At 37.8% G+C, this 16,968-nt stretch overlaps 1 protein-coding gene across 1 annotated transcript in view; it reads left to right on the top strand.

Moving 5' to 3' along the window:
- The window catches only part of LOC128655353 (phospholipid scramblase family member 5-like), a 123,141-nt gene that overhangs the window by 26,633 nt on the left and 79,540 nt on the right, over positions 1-16,968 (top strand). The window lies entirely within an intron of this gene.

Genomic DNA, 16,968 nt, shown 5'->3' on the forward strand with positions numbered 1-16,968 from the left:
AAATAAATTAGAAAATATAGAAACTCACAATTCTGGGCTAGATTACGACTGAGTTACGAGTGAACAAAAAAGGGTTTATTGTGTCTGTTTGTGCACATCGGGTGTAGCCCTTGTATTACAAGTTGAAAATAAACACGATCACTTGAGTGCAATTGAAGTTAACACTCATCGGGATAGCGCAACTTCAGAATTCTGTGCACGCAGCGAAAGGAATCCACCTGGATGCAGCAAAACTGCATCCCGGTGGATTCTGAAAATGGCAGGGTGGTGAAAGGTGGATTCTTACACCACTCTGCCATTTTTGGAATCCACCTGAATAAAGAGTAGGCAAACCTGAAACCTTAAAAAAAAAAATGCAACCGCCCACAAGAAATAAAAAAAAAACCATGTAACCCCCTGCACGAAGTATAACAAAAAAAACTAACCTCCCGCACGAAGTATTAACAAACACCGAAACTGCAAACCCCCACATTGCAGAATAACAAAGTAATTAACCCTCAATTCACAAATAAAATAATAAAAATGTTAACCCCTTAAGCGCCAACCCCCCACATCGCAATAAATCTAATTAACCTAATAACCCCTAAACCGACAAACCCCCAGATCGCAATAAACCTAATTAACCTATTAACCCCTAAACCGACAAACCCCCACAACTCAAACCTAATTAACCCCTAAACCGACAAACCCCCACATCACAATAAACCTATTTAACCTATTAACTCCTAAACCGCCAACCCCCCACCCCCCACAACGCAAATAACTAATTTAATTATTATGCCCTCTAACCTAACACCACCTAAATTAACCCCAATACTAAGTTACACTTAAATAAAACATTAATTTGCAAAAAAAATTATCTAAAATTACAGAAAAAAATAACAAAATTATCAAAAATAAAAAATAAAAAAAATCGAATCCCTATGAAAATAAAAAAGCACCCCCCAAAATAAAAAGGGCTTTTGTAGGGCATTTCCCTAAGTTCTTTTACTTAAACAAATTACCAATTACCCCCTAACAGTAAATCCCCCCACCTACCAAACTCCCCAAAATAAAAAAACTAACACTAAAAAAACCTAAACTACTCATTGCCTCTAAAGTGGCATTTGTATGGGCATTGCCCTTAAAAGGGCATTCAGCTCTTTTACTGCCCTTAAAAGGGCAATCAGCTCTTAAACCCCTAATCTTAAAAATAAAAAAATTTAAAAAAAAATCCTAACACTAAGCCCCAAATAGGTACTCATCGTTCCTGAAGTCCTGCGGAGAAGGTCTTCTTCCAGGCGGATCCATCATCTTCTATCTTCATCTGGAGCGAATGCCGCATGGAATGGAGGTGTGGAGCTTGTTTCCTTGATGCGTGGATCCTCAACGGCGGTCCTCAACGACAGCGAACTTCTGCGGTGGCGGTCATCCATAGCAGTGGTCATCGGCGGCGTAGAGGCTCCTCTTCATGCGATTGTCCATCGCACACAGAAGATTGAATGCAAGGTACCCCATATTTATTAGGGTACCTTGAATTCATATTTTCTACAATTTTGAAATCAGCCAATAATATTTCGGTAGTTCTCATCCTATTGGCTGATTTCAACATTTCAGCCAATAGAAATGCAAAGTACCCCAAATTGATTGTGGTACCTTGCATTCAATCTTCAGTGTACGAAGGATATCGGATCCAGAGGAGCCTCCATGCTGCAGAGGAACGCCACCGCCACGGAAGACCGCCACTGAGGATCCATGCATCGGGGAAGCCAGCTCCACACCTCCGCTCCATGCCGCCTTCGTTCCGGGTGCAGATAGAAGATGATGGAGCCGCCTGGAAGAAGACCTTCTCCGCCGGACATCAGGAAAGGTGAGTACCTATTTGGGGCTTAGTGTTTGGATTTTTTTTTTAAAAAAAGATTAGGGATTTAATGGGGTGGAAAAGAGCTGATTGCCCTTTTATGGACAGTAAAAGAGCTGAATGCCCTTTAAATAGCAATGCCCATACAAATGCCCCTTTAGGGGCAATGGAATGGGTAGTTTAGGTTTTTTTAGTGTTAGTTTTTTTATTTTGGGGGATTTGGTTGATGGGGGTTTTACTGTTAGAGGGTAATTGGTAATTTGTTTAGGTAAAAGAGCTGTTTAACTTTGGGCAATGTCCTACAAAAGATTTAAGTCCTATGTGTGGACTAATATAAAATATTTTCTTAATATTTTCTTGGTATATAAAAAAATAAAAAATAATAATAAAGTATCTGTAATTACAGATAGTTTGGATAGTGTCCGTGAATTGGTAATGAGGGGTTAATAAGTGTAAGTGAAGCTTGTGACGATACAAATTACAGTGAATAGTAATGGATATATCTTTGTCCGTTAATAAAGAAGAGTTTGTATGTATATAAAAATTAGTTTAATGAACTAAATTTACTATCGACAATTAAATAAAACATTAGGATTCATAAAAGTTGGCAAATACAACAAATAAAAACAAATAAAACAAGGGACGTCTCCCTATAAGTATTTCGGTAAGTCAAATAACTTGACAATGGATGGTCTTTAAATGTAACTTAAAAACAAAATGCCACCTTGGGTATTAAGAGGTTTTAAGCAAGCTGTAAGGTACCTTACAAATGTCTGTTGGGAATCGTATATGTGCTGATGTTATGCCTCCGTGAGCGTCCTTCTCCGTTTTGTTCCTTCGCGGCTTAGTATGAGAAACAAACAAGCCTCCGTTTCTGATTGGTGGTTAGAGGTCACACCTCTCTTAGGATTGGCTGTGATGGTGCACGCTGGATGTTTAGCGTGTTTAGATGTAGGTGATCTTTTTCAAGATGTTTGAACTACAGCTGTAAAAACTTTTTCTTCTGCACTTATGTGTGCGGTGTTGGGGATCCACTGTTAGAAAGAAAAGCTGTGCTCCAATTTCTTGCTGATCAGATCCTTGGTCCTCCTTGTGGTTTTGGCTCCTAAATCATGGAAATTAGAGAGTCCACTTGAGGGGCTGGATCGCAGCTTGTAGGAGCTTGTAGGAGTTTCTTTAAAAGTAGTAGTAGAAAAGTCTGGAGTAAAATCTACGCATTGATAAAGCCCCCAGAGGGTGAAACGCGTAGATTTTACTCCAGACTTTTCTACTACTACTTTTAAAGAAACTCCTACAAGCTCCTACAAGCTGTGACACTCACGGAGGCATAACATCGGCACATATACGATTCCCAACAGACATTTGTAAGGTACCTTACAGCTTGCTTAAAACCTCTTAATACCCAAGGTGGCATTTTGTTTTCAAGTTACATTTAAAGACCATCCGTTGTCAAGTTATTTGACTTACCGAAATACTTATAGGGAGACGTCCCTTGTTTTATTTGTTTTTATTTGTTGTATTTGCCAACTTTTATGAATCCTAATGTTTTATTTAATTGTCGATAGTAAATTTAGTTCATTAAACTAATTTTTATATACATACAAACTCTTCTTTATTAACGGACAAAGATATATCCATTACTATTCACTGTAATTTGTATCGTCACAAGCTTCACTTACACTTATTAACCCCTCATTACCAATTCACAGACACTATCCAAACTATCTGTAATTACAGATACTTTATTATTATTTTTTATTTTTTATATACCAAGAAAATATTAAGAAAATATTTTATATTAGTCCACACATAGGACTTAAATCCTAAAATCCGTTGTTTGAGACTCATAGACACTATTGTTTTTTATTTTATTTTTTTATTTGTTTTTTATTTATTTTTGTCAAATTGATAAGATCCACTTGATACCAATCAGAGTCACTTAAAATATCTCACTTAGATAAGTCACACATACAACGGTAGTATAAATCCTAGCTTAATCTACAAGCGCCAGTGGAAATCCAAACTCATACATTTGTTCTTTACCTAAACTACTGAGGAGGAGTAGTTTTCCCCATCCACCAGGCATATAGGATTTTTTAGTAAGCGCAAACCCTCTTTTCACTACATCAATGTCCTACAAAAGCCCTTTTAAAGGCTATTGGTAGTTTATTATTAGATTAGAGGGTGTTTTTATTTTTGGGGGGATTTTTTATAGGGGTATTAGTTTAGATTTAAATTTTTTATTTTGGATAGCTTTGAAGCTTTGTTTAATTGTTTCTGTAATTTTATATTTTTTATTTTGTGTAATTTTAGCTTTGGGGTTTGTAGTTTTTTTTTTTTTTTTAAATAGACTGCCCTCTGGGCAGGCTTATCACCTAGTCTATGTATATATATATATATATATATATATATATATATATATATATATATATATATATATATATATATATATATATATATATATATAAATATATATACATACATGTTTAAGCAAGTCTTCTGACTTGTTTAGATTTGTAAATGGTTTACACAATGAGTTATTTTCTCTACATTATATATATATATATATATATATATATATATATATATATATATATATATATATATATATATATATATATATACATACATATATATATACTAGTGTTAAAGCCAGTAAAACATGGGCCCATGCAGGGTATTGTGGGGAATATAGTGCTTGCTACTACATTCCCCTTAACTCCTTAATTACCGGAACTTTCAGAGAACAACTTGCCCAAAATACCGGAGAATTTTCAGCATTTTTGCTATTACTCTATTTAAAAAGAAATAAAGCCTTGTTTTTTTTATTTACCTGTCAAAACGATATAAATATTTTAAGTAGACAACCCAAGGTATGGATCTAGGCCCATTTTGGTATATTTCATGCCACAATTTCACCGGCAAATTGCAGTCAAATAAATAAAATTGTTAATTTTTTCACAAACTTTGGGTTTCTCACTGAAATTATTTACATACTGCTTGTGCAATCATGGCACAAATGGTTGTAAAAGCATTTTTTGGATCCCCTTTGTTCAGAAATAGCAGATATATATGGCTTTGCCATTGCTTTTCGGTAATTAGAAGGCCACTAATTGCAGCTGCACAGCACACTTCTATTATTCCCGGCAGTGAGGGGGTTAATTAGTAAACTTGTAAGGTTAATTTTAGCTTTAGAGTAGAGATTACCCTCCCACCTGATACTTCCCACCCCCTGATCCCTCCCAAACATCTTACTTCCCTCCCCCACCCCAACTGGTCACCCTCCCTCTTATGTACTGGCAGTCTGCCATTAATAAAATATAACTTTTTTTGGGGGGCGGAGGCAGCCGTCTGGGAAATGGCTGCACTTTAAGTGAGCTCCAAAGGATTTCCCCAGAGAACTGCTAAAAAGACTAGGCAAAAGACCTGCTAGCACCACTAAAACAGGGATGCATAACCCTTAAGGCTGGACAATCAATTTCGCCAGGTTTGGAGCCTAAAAAACGTCTGACAATTTTGCACCCATGACGAATCCGGCCTCCACCAGCTACTACAGTCCCCGGCTTCACTCAGGCCTACTCCAGAACTACAAGAAAACATTTTAAAGCACCATCCATGACTTAATCTTCGGCTGGGGAAGAAGCTATAACCTTCCAAGGCACCTATCATGATAGCTGTGTGACAGAACCGGGCACAACACAGAAATCTAGGCCCTGGCTTCTTTCTGGCCTACTGTGGCCTTCACTGGATCTGGATCACATCCACATGAATATTGCTGGGAGTCTTCAAGCCTGCAATCCTCATACAGTAAGAGACATATTTTTTTTACTCCATAATCAATATTTTTTACTAAAACATTTGCATATTACTGAGACCCTAACCAGGGGATTGGTGCATTAGAACTTAATCTACCATTATCTCAAGGAACAGCAATGTAAAGATTCACTTTGCCAGCTACTAAAATACCTCTACTTATCATTGTTAGCCACATGTGTAAATAAATCCATATGTAGAGACTTTTTACTGTAACATGAGGTGAGCTACAATCTTCTTCACCCTGCAAACAACACCTGCCTGGGCATAAAGCATCAGAATTGCTTCACCTTCATAAATTCTCCTAAGAAGCTCCACTAGAGAGTTATATAAATACAAAGAAGCAGCCTAACCTACAATAGCAGCAGGGTTAACACGGCAAGTCCGCGGACAATACTCCAAATATATTAAGAGGACCACAATCCTACCTTAAGCTACTGAATACCCAAAACTACTATTCTCTTTAAGAGGTGGAGGAGAGAAAATACAACACCCTCAAAAGAAAATGTTGCAGAGAAAACAAGCCAGGCCGGAAAGGGGGCCTAAAAATCACCATAGCACCACTGCTTCCATGAATAACTTTTTCAAACCTCTTGCAAGCCCTGCATCACCGATGTTAAGCCAAGATTTAGCAGTATGGTGAAATGAGAGGGCGCTAAAAGCTGGTATACTTAACACACCTAATTGTTTATGATATATATCAAGGGTAAGAATTCATAAGAGACGGTAATTTTAACAATCATTTACTAGTGGGAATATTCCCTAATTCTGCAATACATAAATTCTTAAAAACAATTTATGAAAACAATTTCAAACACATAAAAAATTTTTTCACGATATCTGTATCTTGTGTGTAGGAATACCACCCTGATAAAAATATAATATATATGATGCGCGCTTAAAAATGCTTAAAACCTTAAAATAAAATTAAATTTATTCCGGAATATAATGGACAGTCTCTATAGTCCTTATAAATCTTCAACAGATGAAATCCCTTTTATTTGTATGGTATATTACATACAAGACTTGTCTACATGATTATACTCAATACACTGGTAAAGCCGACAAATAGTTTCTTATTTTGGATACTTTGTATCTTTGTTTTGTTATGATGTATCTTTAACTCACAGATAGTTGCAGCGGCTGTAACCAAATGCCGCTGTAATCCGTCCAGGATACTGTGGTCTTTTATCACAACACGCTCCTTGCGTGTGGGCCGCTCTGTATGCTGCAGCTCCTGGTCTCTGGCACAGGATTCACCACTCCCTCCGTGGGGAGGTGACCGGCTAAGGTACGTCGCTCCCTGCGTGTAAGTACCTGACAGGCTGTTGTCTTTAGCTTCAGATGTTCACAGCTCCCTGCTTGTGAAAGATAGTCTGGATCTTCTTAAGTACAATTCTGGAGGTGGAATCAGCACCCGCTCTTAGCGTTTAATACGCGCGGGCAAATACTAGGTACCTAGTGGGTTTGATTCTGGTGAACAGGCAACTTCTTACTTCTACGCGTTTCACCCGTGTATATGGGCTTTATCAAGATTTAGCAGAACATGCTCCTCAGCTACAAACATCAACAGACACTCTGACTCCTGATACACTGCAAGTAACTTATGCAGAGGTTCTCTTTATTGTCACAAACTGGGAGCCAGGAAAGCAGAACAACGTTTCGGGCTACAAACCCTTATTCATGTTCATAACTTGTACATCACACATAATCACCTTAAATACCTACAACCAGGTAAAACCACACCTTTTTAATTTAACCCTTTACAAGGCACAAAGAAGGCCTGTCATAATGACCTCTAGTGGTTTATACCTGAAAATACATATTTTTCACCACATTTATTTAAAAACATTTTTTTAATAAAAAATACAAAGTTAAAAAGCATTTAACAGATGTCATAGCAAGATATTATACAAAGAATTCAAAAAGCCAGAGAAACAAGGATTATCACATAACTCTTAGTATTATTACACCTCTTAAAGGAACACACTCAAATCCAATTCTCTATTCATTCCATTGGGAGCTAATGTGTTTAACTTATTGATCCAGAAGGCCTCACGTTTTTGTAGCAATAATTCTCTATTACCACCACGCCTAGGGCTTTGTACAAAATCTATAATTTGAAAGCGTAGTTGTGCAATTGTGTGGTTGCAGCTCAAAAAATGATAGGCTACAGGTGCATTTAAATTATTGGTCCTTATGTTGGATTTATGCTGTATAATTCTATCTCTGACCCGCTGGGTCGTTTCACCTATATAAATTAACCCACACGGACATTTAATTAAGTATATTACAAAGTTTGCATTACAATTAAAGTAGCCCCTAATCCTGAATTTCTGACCCGTTTGGGGATGTATAAAAAGGTCACCTTTTATCATATTGTTGCAATTTGAACAATTCAGGCAAGGGAAGCAACCATTATTTTCTGATGTAATAAAACCTTGTTTGGATTTCTTATTTGACCCAACATCAGCTTTAATTAATTTATCCCTAAGACTGGGTAATCTAGTGTAGGCTGGCATAGGAGGCTGTTGGAATGCTGCAACCTCTGGATTACATTCCTTTAAAACATTCCAATGTTTACGAACAATTTTTTGTATTGCTGCACTGTTAGCACTGTATTCGGAGACAAAAACCAGTCTATTAGGGTCCTTTTTCTTTTTAACATCTGTCATATTAACCCTATTTTTTGGTGTCTGTAGAACTTTTCTCAAAATTGTCTGTATCATGTCATAAGGATACCCACGCTCAATAAATCTTATACCCATTTCTTCTAACCTTTGCAGGGCCAATTTTTCATCTTTAACAATACGTTTAACCCTAAGCATTTGACTATATGGTAGTGACTGGATTAGAGAAGGGGCATGGGCACTAGAAAAGTGTAGAAGGCTATTCCTGTCTGTTTGTTTCCTATATAAATCTGTCTTTAGACATGAACCATCCTTATAGACTTTAGTGTCCAAAAAATTAATTGATTCTTCACTCCAAGATAGGGTAAACTTAATACATCTAGAAGCCATATTGAGATCTGTAACAAACTGCTGAAGGGAGCCAACGTCGCCCCACCAAATGCCAAATATATCATCTATGTAGCGCCACCAGGTGGCGCCACACAGATGAAATAGATTGTTCTCATAGACAAACTTTTCCTCGAATACACTCATAAAAATGTTGGCATAGGTAGGGGCGACGTTGGACCCCATAGCAGTGCCCTGCTTCTGTACAAAATAAGAATCTTCAAACAAGAAGTAATTACAGTATAACACAATCTCCATTAGTTCAATAATAAATTGCTGCTGCATAACTGTAAATGTATTACTTCTAGCCATCATTAACCTAATAGAATCTAACCCACTAGTATGGGGTATAGCAGTGTACAGACTCACAATATCAAGACTATACAGAATACATTTACCCATATTACCTGGTAAGTTCTCAATTTTAGATAGAAAGTCATCTGTATCTTTGATATATGACATTGCTTGTGACACAAAAGGTCTCAAGAGCTTATCCAGGTAGATGGATATGTTTGTGCAGATAGAATCAGTGCCAGCTACAATGGGGCGTCCTGGTGGTGCCCCAAGGTTTTTATGAACCTTGGGCAGTGTGTATAATACTGGAACAATAAACTCATTTTTAATTAGAAATTTCCTTGTTTCACTGTCAATCAAACCATTCAGGTAAGCTCGCTCAACACATTTTTTTATATCACACTGGATCTTGGAAGAGGGATCATATGTTAAAGGCATATATACATCAGTTTTGGCAAGCTGACCTTTTTTTTCATTCACATAATAATCTCTCTCCATGATCACAGTGGCTCCGCCTTTGTCGGCCTGTTTACAAATTAAACCCTTGTTATCAATCAGTGTCTTTAAAGCCACATTATCTTTTTTAGACATGTTTGGTATAAATTTTTCCTTTAGTTGTTTTTTCTTTAAAGCATCTAAATCACGTTTTATTAATTTTGTTTTACATTACTTTGAGGATTTTTGCAGTAATCCTACTGCAGTATGCACCCTACCAAGGATTGAAGTGCTGGATTTCTGAATTGCTTCTACACTGCAAGTAACACAAGCTTTTCTGGCAACACTGCCGTCAAAACAAGATTTCACCAACCTAATCACACAGGTTAAGTCCTGCGTCAAGGAAGAAATCTCTGAACTTCGCAAAGAAATACATGTGATAGGTGACAGGGTGGAATTCCTTGAAGAGGAATCAGAGTCATATCAATCTGAAATGGCATCACTACAACAAAATGTACAGGCACAAAACAATGTCATAGATCAATTGCAAGACAAGCTGGAGGACATCGAAAATAGAAGCCGAAGACAAAACATAAGAATCAGGGGAATCCCTGAAAGTACTAGCACAGAAGTCCTCCATGCATACCTTCAAGACCTCTTTAAGCAACTGAAAGGCACATCAAGCTCAGCAGCGATTGCCCTAGATAGATATCACAGGGCCCTGAGGCGCAAACCAAAAGATGGACAACTGCCCAGAGATGTGATATTAAAATTTCAGGAGTACCAACAGATAGAAGAAATCATGAAATTAGCCAGATCATCATCACCCCTGACCTTCCAAGGAGCAACACTCTCCATATATGCTGATCTTTCAACTAGAACCCTGCAAAGAAGAAGGGGATTTGCACCTCTCACAACTCTACTTCACCAGAGCAATATCCCTTATAGGTGGGAATTCCCATGTCTAGTTCAGCTCACATTGGAAGGTCAAAGAAAGACCTGCCCTAGCCCAGGAGATATTGAGGAGTTCTGCAAGGAACTGAACTTACACCTTCCACGCAGCAATAATGTACCACTTGCTCCCTGCAGTCAGAAAGACATTTCATCTCATACAGCTCCCAGACCTCAAAGATCACCATGGCAAACTGCAGAGTCCAGAAGACTGAAAAAACAAGCGGCCACCATTGTAAAAAATGGGTGAGATCAATCCTGTTTTAATGTTTTGCATCTCTTCTCTTCCTTTTTCAGTGACTCTAAAAGTTTAGGGCGCACACCAGTTGTGTATCCATTGATGAAGGCCTTAAAAGGCGAGTCATTCTTTATGGCTACTGGGTCTTCAATGATCATAATCAATAGCATCCTCTGGGACACCGTTAGCCCCCTATTGAATTCACAAGAGCTAAAAGAATAGTTTTATGATCAAACCATTAATTGAACTTTAGGTGCTCTTCCCTAATGTTGAGGGGGGAGCGCACATGTTAGCTCACTTTAGTTTAACAACTGTTATGTTTAAAAATGTTTTGTTTACTAATGTTTTAACTTTATTATTCCATGTAATGTCTCTAATGGTGTTGCTTAGATTATGTTGCATCCATCAATGCACAGTCAAACCAAAGATCTCTACCACATTCACAAGGTCACACCTACCATGACAGCACAAAAGAAAGATCAACTGTTCACTATCATAACCATCAACACTAAAGGCCTTAATTCCCCCTTTAAGAGGTCAAAGGCATTCCACGAACTAAACCACAAAAATGGAGATATCTTGTTCTTACAAGAAACTCACTTTAAACGGGTAATGAGCCTAAGTACTTTTCATCCAACTATCCCACTCACTTCCACAGTAGTAATCCCAAGCCTTTTTGGCCTCCTTTACAGAAAACCAATAACGCTAGTTAATATTTATGCTCCAAACACGAACCAAGCACCCTTTTTCCAACGAACAACAAACTCCATACTCAGATACTTAAAGGGTCCACTAATACTGGCAGGAGATTTTAATCTCCCTTTGAATCCCACAATAGACAGCTCCAACTCACACTTAAAGCTTCCTACTAATATATTACATACAGTTTGGAATAACTTCTCACTGCTAACTCTTCACGACATTTGGAGACACCTTCACCCTTATAAACAAGATTACACCTTTTTTTCAAACCCCAATAAATCCTACTCCAGGATTGACTACATAATGGCAGACAATCTTTCCTTACTAAACCTTAAATATTCACGTATCATCCCTATTAGCTGGTCAGACCACTCAGCTGTTAGTAGCTCCTTCACCTGGCCTTCTGTACCAATACGCCCGTTCCAATGGAGGTTGGACGAAACTTTATTATCAGACCCTCTGATTAGAATAGACGTAGAAAGAACACTACAAGAGTATTTCACCTTTAATGTAACAGAAGACACATTACCCATTACCACTTGGGAGGCCCACAAATGTGTTTTACGGGGAATCCTGATGAAACACAAGGCTTTAAAAAAAATAAGCAAGCAAGGCAAAAATACATAACATTGACCCAGGCAATAGCAAATTTGGACTATATCCACAAAAGACATCCGACAGACCAGACAACCCAACAAACACTAGATCAAACCAGACAGCAACTTAATGAGTTTTTGGACATCAAAGCTCAAAATACAGCCTTTTTTTGCATCAAAAATATCACATACAAGGTAATAAGCCAGGTAAACTGCTGGCGAGAGCCCTCAGGCACAAAATAACCTCAACTTACATACATTCCTTGTCAACTACTGACTCGACCAAAACAACAAACTCACAAAAAATAGCCAAAGAATTTTGTCATTACTATACAAGGCTGTACAATCTATTTCCCAACCGCGATAAGGAGAGTCATAGGCAGGAATGTGAGAAATACCTAGCCAAGATACAACTTCCTCAAATTCATCCTGATCAGTACCAATCCCTAAACCAACCTATCACCCCCCAAGAGCTAGAGTTAGCCATTAAGTCACTCAAACAGGGAAAGAGCCCAGACCCAGACGGGTATAGTAACTATTATTATAAACAATTTAAACATCTACTTTCTCCACATCTCCTAAAATTATTCAGTCATATAGGTCCAGATCATCCTTTTCCACCCAGTATGCTAGCAGCAAATATAACGGTCCTCCCTAAACCAGGCAAATCGACTGAACTCCTCCCCAAATTTAGACCTATCTCTTTACTTAATGTCGACGTAAAGCTATATTCTAAGATACTGGCCCACAGACTCAACGACTTTCTTCCCCAACTAATACATAATGACCAGACAGGCTTTGTACCACAAAGAGAGGCTAAGGACAACACAGTCAGGGCCCTACATCTGCTACAATATACTTCTCAGCATACAATCCCGACACTTTTCATCTCAACAGACGCTGAAAAGGCGTTTGACTGCCTAGACTGGACTTTTCTGACTTGCACCCTCCACAAATTTGGCCTACCCACAGAATTCATATCCAAAATGTTATCACTATACACGACACCCTCTACCAGGATCAAAGTTAACGGCCTACTATCAGATCCCTTCCCTATACGCAATGGAACCAGGCAGGGGTGCCCCCTTTCACGCCTCTTGTTTGTACTTTCTATGGAAGTGCTGGCTACGGTCTTATGCGCATCTCAGTATGTTGAAGGTATAAAAATCAAAACCTCAGAATACAAACTAGCGTTATTCGCTGATGACCTCCTCATGATTCTCACAAACCCATTAGGATCCATGACAACAGCCCACGCCATAGTCACAACATACGGTTCTAAATCTAATTTTTCTATAAATTTTGGAAAATCAGACATCCTTCTAATACACGTAGCACATTGTTCTTCAGTTCGCATTCTCTAAAGTACCTAGGTATTCACCTATCCCCAAACTTAACAGACTTAGTTAAATTGAACTATGAATCACTTACATTTCATATAGCCACAAGTGTGGAGCAATGGGCCATTAAACCTATCTCATGGTTGGGGAGGATTGGGGCAGCAAAAATGACGCTACTTCCCAAAATTTTATATGTCTTACAGACTGTCTCTATCCCTCTTCCTAACTACATGATTCCAAAATTACAATCTATCATAAACTCCTATATTTGGAAAACCAAACAACCGAGAATTGGCAAATCTACACTATATAGAGACCCATAGCGGGAGGTCTGGGAGTCCCAAATATTCAAAACTACTGAAATGCCGTTTTCCTTTCTAGAATCATAGACTGGTGCTCCTATGAGGAACACCACAACAAACAATGGGTACAACTAAAACATGATCTTTCAAATTATCCCCAACTCGGGTCTCCCTGTTGGATAGAAATATGTCAAGATAACACAAAGCACCCCAATATCCCCATAATCTCAGAAACTTATAAAGTCTGGGCGAACATAGTTAAAACACATCCGAATCTTTCATCGATACCTTCTCCACTCACGCCCACCCTAGGAAACACCAATTTTCAACCAGGCCTCTCCTATACCCCGACAGGTTCTAAAGACATACACCTCCTCTTGCTCACATACACCCTAGTGGAAGAGGGCAAGCTGCTAGATAAACAATTGATTCAACATCTAGGAGAAGGGTTCTTTACACACTGGTTTAGATACTTGCAACTAAACCACTTTCTTCAAACCAAGCATAAAGATAGCCTAACAAGACAACGCACCCAGTTTGAAAAATTATGTAGTTCTTTATCCCCGGTCCACCACGCTATTTTCCTGACCTATAAACTACTGAACACACATAATGAGACCGACTTGCCGACTTATACTAGGTCGCGGGATTGTGACTTACCTTTTTTGATCCCAGCAGCAGAGTGGAACTAAATATTCTCCTCTATAAAAAAAGTCAGCACACTCAGCTAAATTACTAGAGACAAATATTAAACTACTAACTAAATGGTACCTTACCCCACAAAGACTTAAATATATTTATCCAAATTCCTCCAACCTTTGCTGGAGACTTTGCTCCAATGAAGGCTCCTTGTTTCACATTTGGTGGGCTTGTCCGAAGATTCAACCATTCTGGGCCTCAATCATATCCTATGATTGAGGCCCAATCATAGGAACTCCTCTAGATATAGACCCAGTAATTTTCTTGTTTCACAGATATCCTAAACTAAAGTCTAAACTACATGCTAAATTACTACAAATTGTAATAAACAGTGCACACCAACTTATCCCCCGAGCATGGAAAAAAGAAAAAACCCCAACTCTGCAAATGTGGATCCAAGAAATAAACACCAATCTCAAATTAGAAAGATACCACTACCTACTCACAAACACGCTAGATATGTATGCATATTTAATGATTCCGACGCGCGTTTCGGGACTCCGCCCTTTCTCTTGAGAAACACGCGCTATACCATGCATTAGGAGTATGTACTCTTTATCGGGTCAAGGTACAGACCATGGGATTTGATCACATAATGCTGGTAGTTTAGTACACTGTGAGTGAAGCACAGCCAATGACAATAAGATATTGTGGTCAAACACACGACAGCCAAAATTGAGGGTTGCAAATACATATAGCATTTATGTTAATGGCACTAATGGGGATGTATAATACCTTCACAAGTTCACAATTCAAGAAATAACAGATGGTATATGTATACATGGTTCCCTGTGAGACACGCTAATTGAGGATTACAAATACATGTAGTACTTATATCAATGATACAAATGAGGAAGTGCAACATAATCGCAAGCTTACGATTGCAGAAGTAAACAGGTGTGATATGTACATATGGTTCCCTGTGAAACACGCAAGTGACATTTCTATCATTCAAGATTGCAGTGTTTGTAAAAGCAGAGCGGAGCTAGATTATCGGCATTCATTGACTTTAAGAAGATTGTATTATTCTTAACTGCATGTTTTGTAAATAAGAGTACACCTCTATCTTTGCAAAGGCTGAGAGACTTATTTTTTCTTTTGGTTTTTTCTTTTTCTTTTTTGATGCAGGTGGTGCTGGTCATCACCCCCTGGGGACACCTTGGGGGTGTTTTGATTATATATGAGATTATATATGAATTTATAATGTGCTACAACATTTGCCTTAGTTAATTATTGTGCATCAGTTCATATTTCTTTAAGTATTTTTTATTTGTATGGAGCAGATTTGTATGGTGGTTGGGGTATGTGTGAATCAGAGTGGATGAACATTGATACTTTCCTACATCATGAGTTATATATGTTGTGTAGAAATAGACATAATTAAAATATAGAATTTTTTCTTGAATTTCTAAGAATCGCATGCTGGGATTTATTTATCTTGTATTATTATTGAGTTAGGGACCAGACTCTATCCCGTGCATGAGCAAATTACATTGTAGCTAGAAGGTGGTGCGGTCACTGGTTTTGAATATTTATATTATATTATTACTTAGTTCTATATTCTTGATGTAGGAATATGTATAGGCGTGAAAGTTACAAACCAGTTAATTGCCAAAAGACTTCTCCATTAAGATAATTCCCCTCCCACTTATCCCCTTTTCCCTTTGAAGGGTTCCCACAAAAAGTGAACAAATAAAAAAAAAATACTATTTTGTTAGAAATTAGAGTGGCAGAACTAGCAGGCAAATTAAAAAACCAAGGGGATGAAACAAATTGTGAAATGTTACCTCGTTTGGGGATTTTCTGAGCTGAACATAGCCAGTAATTGGCAGCAGTGCACAGATATCTCTGATTGGCTCACTGGACATGTTTAGATCAGGAATGCAGTCATGCAGTTTTAAAAAGGTTTTTAATTTACTTATATTGGCAAGTTTACTTTGTTCTCATAGTATTCTTTGATGAAGAGAATTCCTAGATAGGTAGCGTGCATGTGTCTGGAACTATATATGTCAGCAGTTTTTGCAAGAATGCATTTGAGCACTAGATGCTAGCAGTGTTTACACAATGAAAAACATTGTTAACAGAATTCTTGCAAAACTGCTGCTATATAGCACTCTAGATATGTGCACACTTCTGAGCCTATCTAGGTATGTTTTGTATATTCTCCATTATCAGTAGTCCTAAATAAATTAAATAAAGAAAGGGTGTCTTTGAATATATGTTTTAAATATGATCCTCATTTAACTTAATGTAACCACCAATCAGCAGACGCTATCCAGGGCTCTGAATAAAAAATAGGCCAGCTCTTAAAGGGATACTAAATCCAAAATATTTATTTCTCCTATTATAAATGTTTCTTTGTTTTCTTGCTATCTTTAAAAAGCAGGAATGTAAAGCTTAGGAGCCGGCCTAGTTTTGGTTCAGAACCTGGGTTATGCTTGTTTATTGGTTGGCTGAATATAGTCACCAATAAGCAAGCGCTATCCAGGGTGCTGAACCTAAAATGGGCCGGCTCCTAAGCTTTACATTTCTGCTTTTTAAATAAAGATAGCAAGGGAATAAAGAAAAATTGATAATAGGAGTAAATTAGAAAGGTGCTTAAAATTGCATTCTCTATCTGAATCATGAAAAAAAAATTGGGTTTAGTGTCCCTTTAAATTGCATATTCTTTTCAGTTTCTAATTTCACTTTCTTCAAGTAAGTTGCGGTGAGCTGTTTCCTAATGCAGTGTTTATCTTTGA

This window comes from Bombina bombina, chromosome 4, assembly GCF_027579735.1.
Source record: "Bombina bombina isolate aBomBom1 chromosome 4, aBomBom1.pri, whole genome shotgun sequence".
NCBI lineage: Eukaryota > Metazoa > Chordata > Amphibia > Anura > Bombinatoridae > Bombina > Bombina bombina.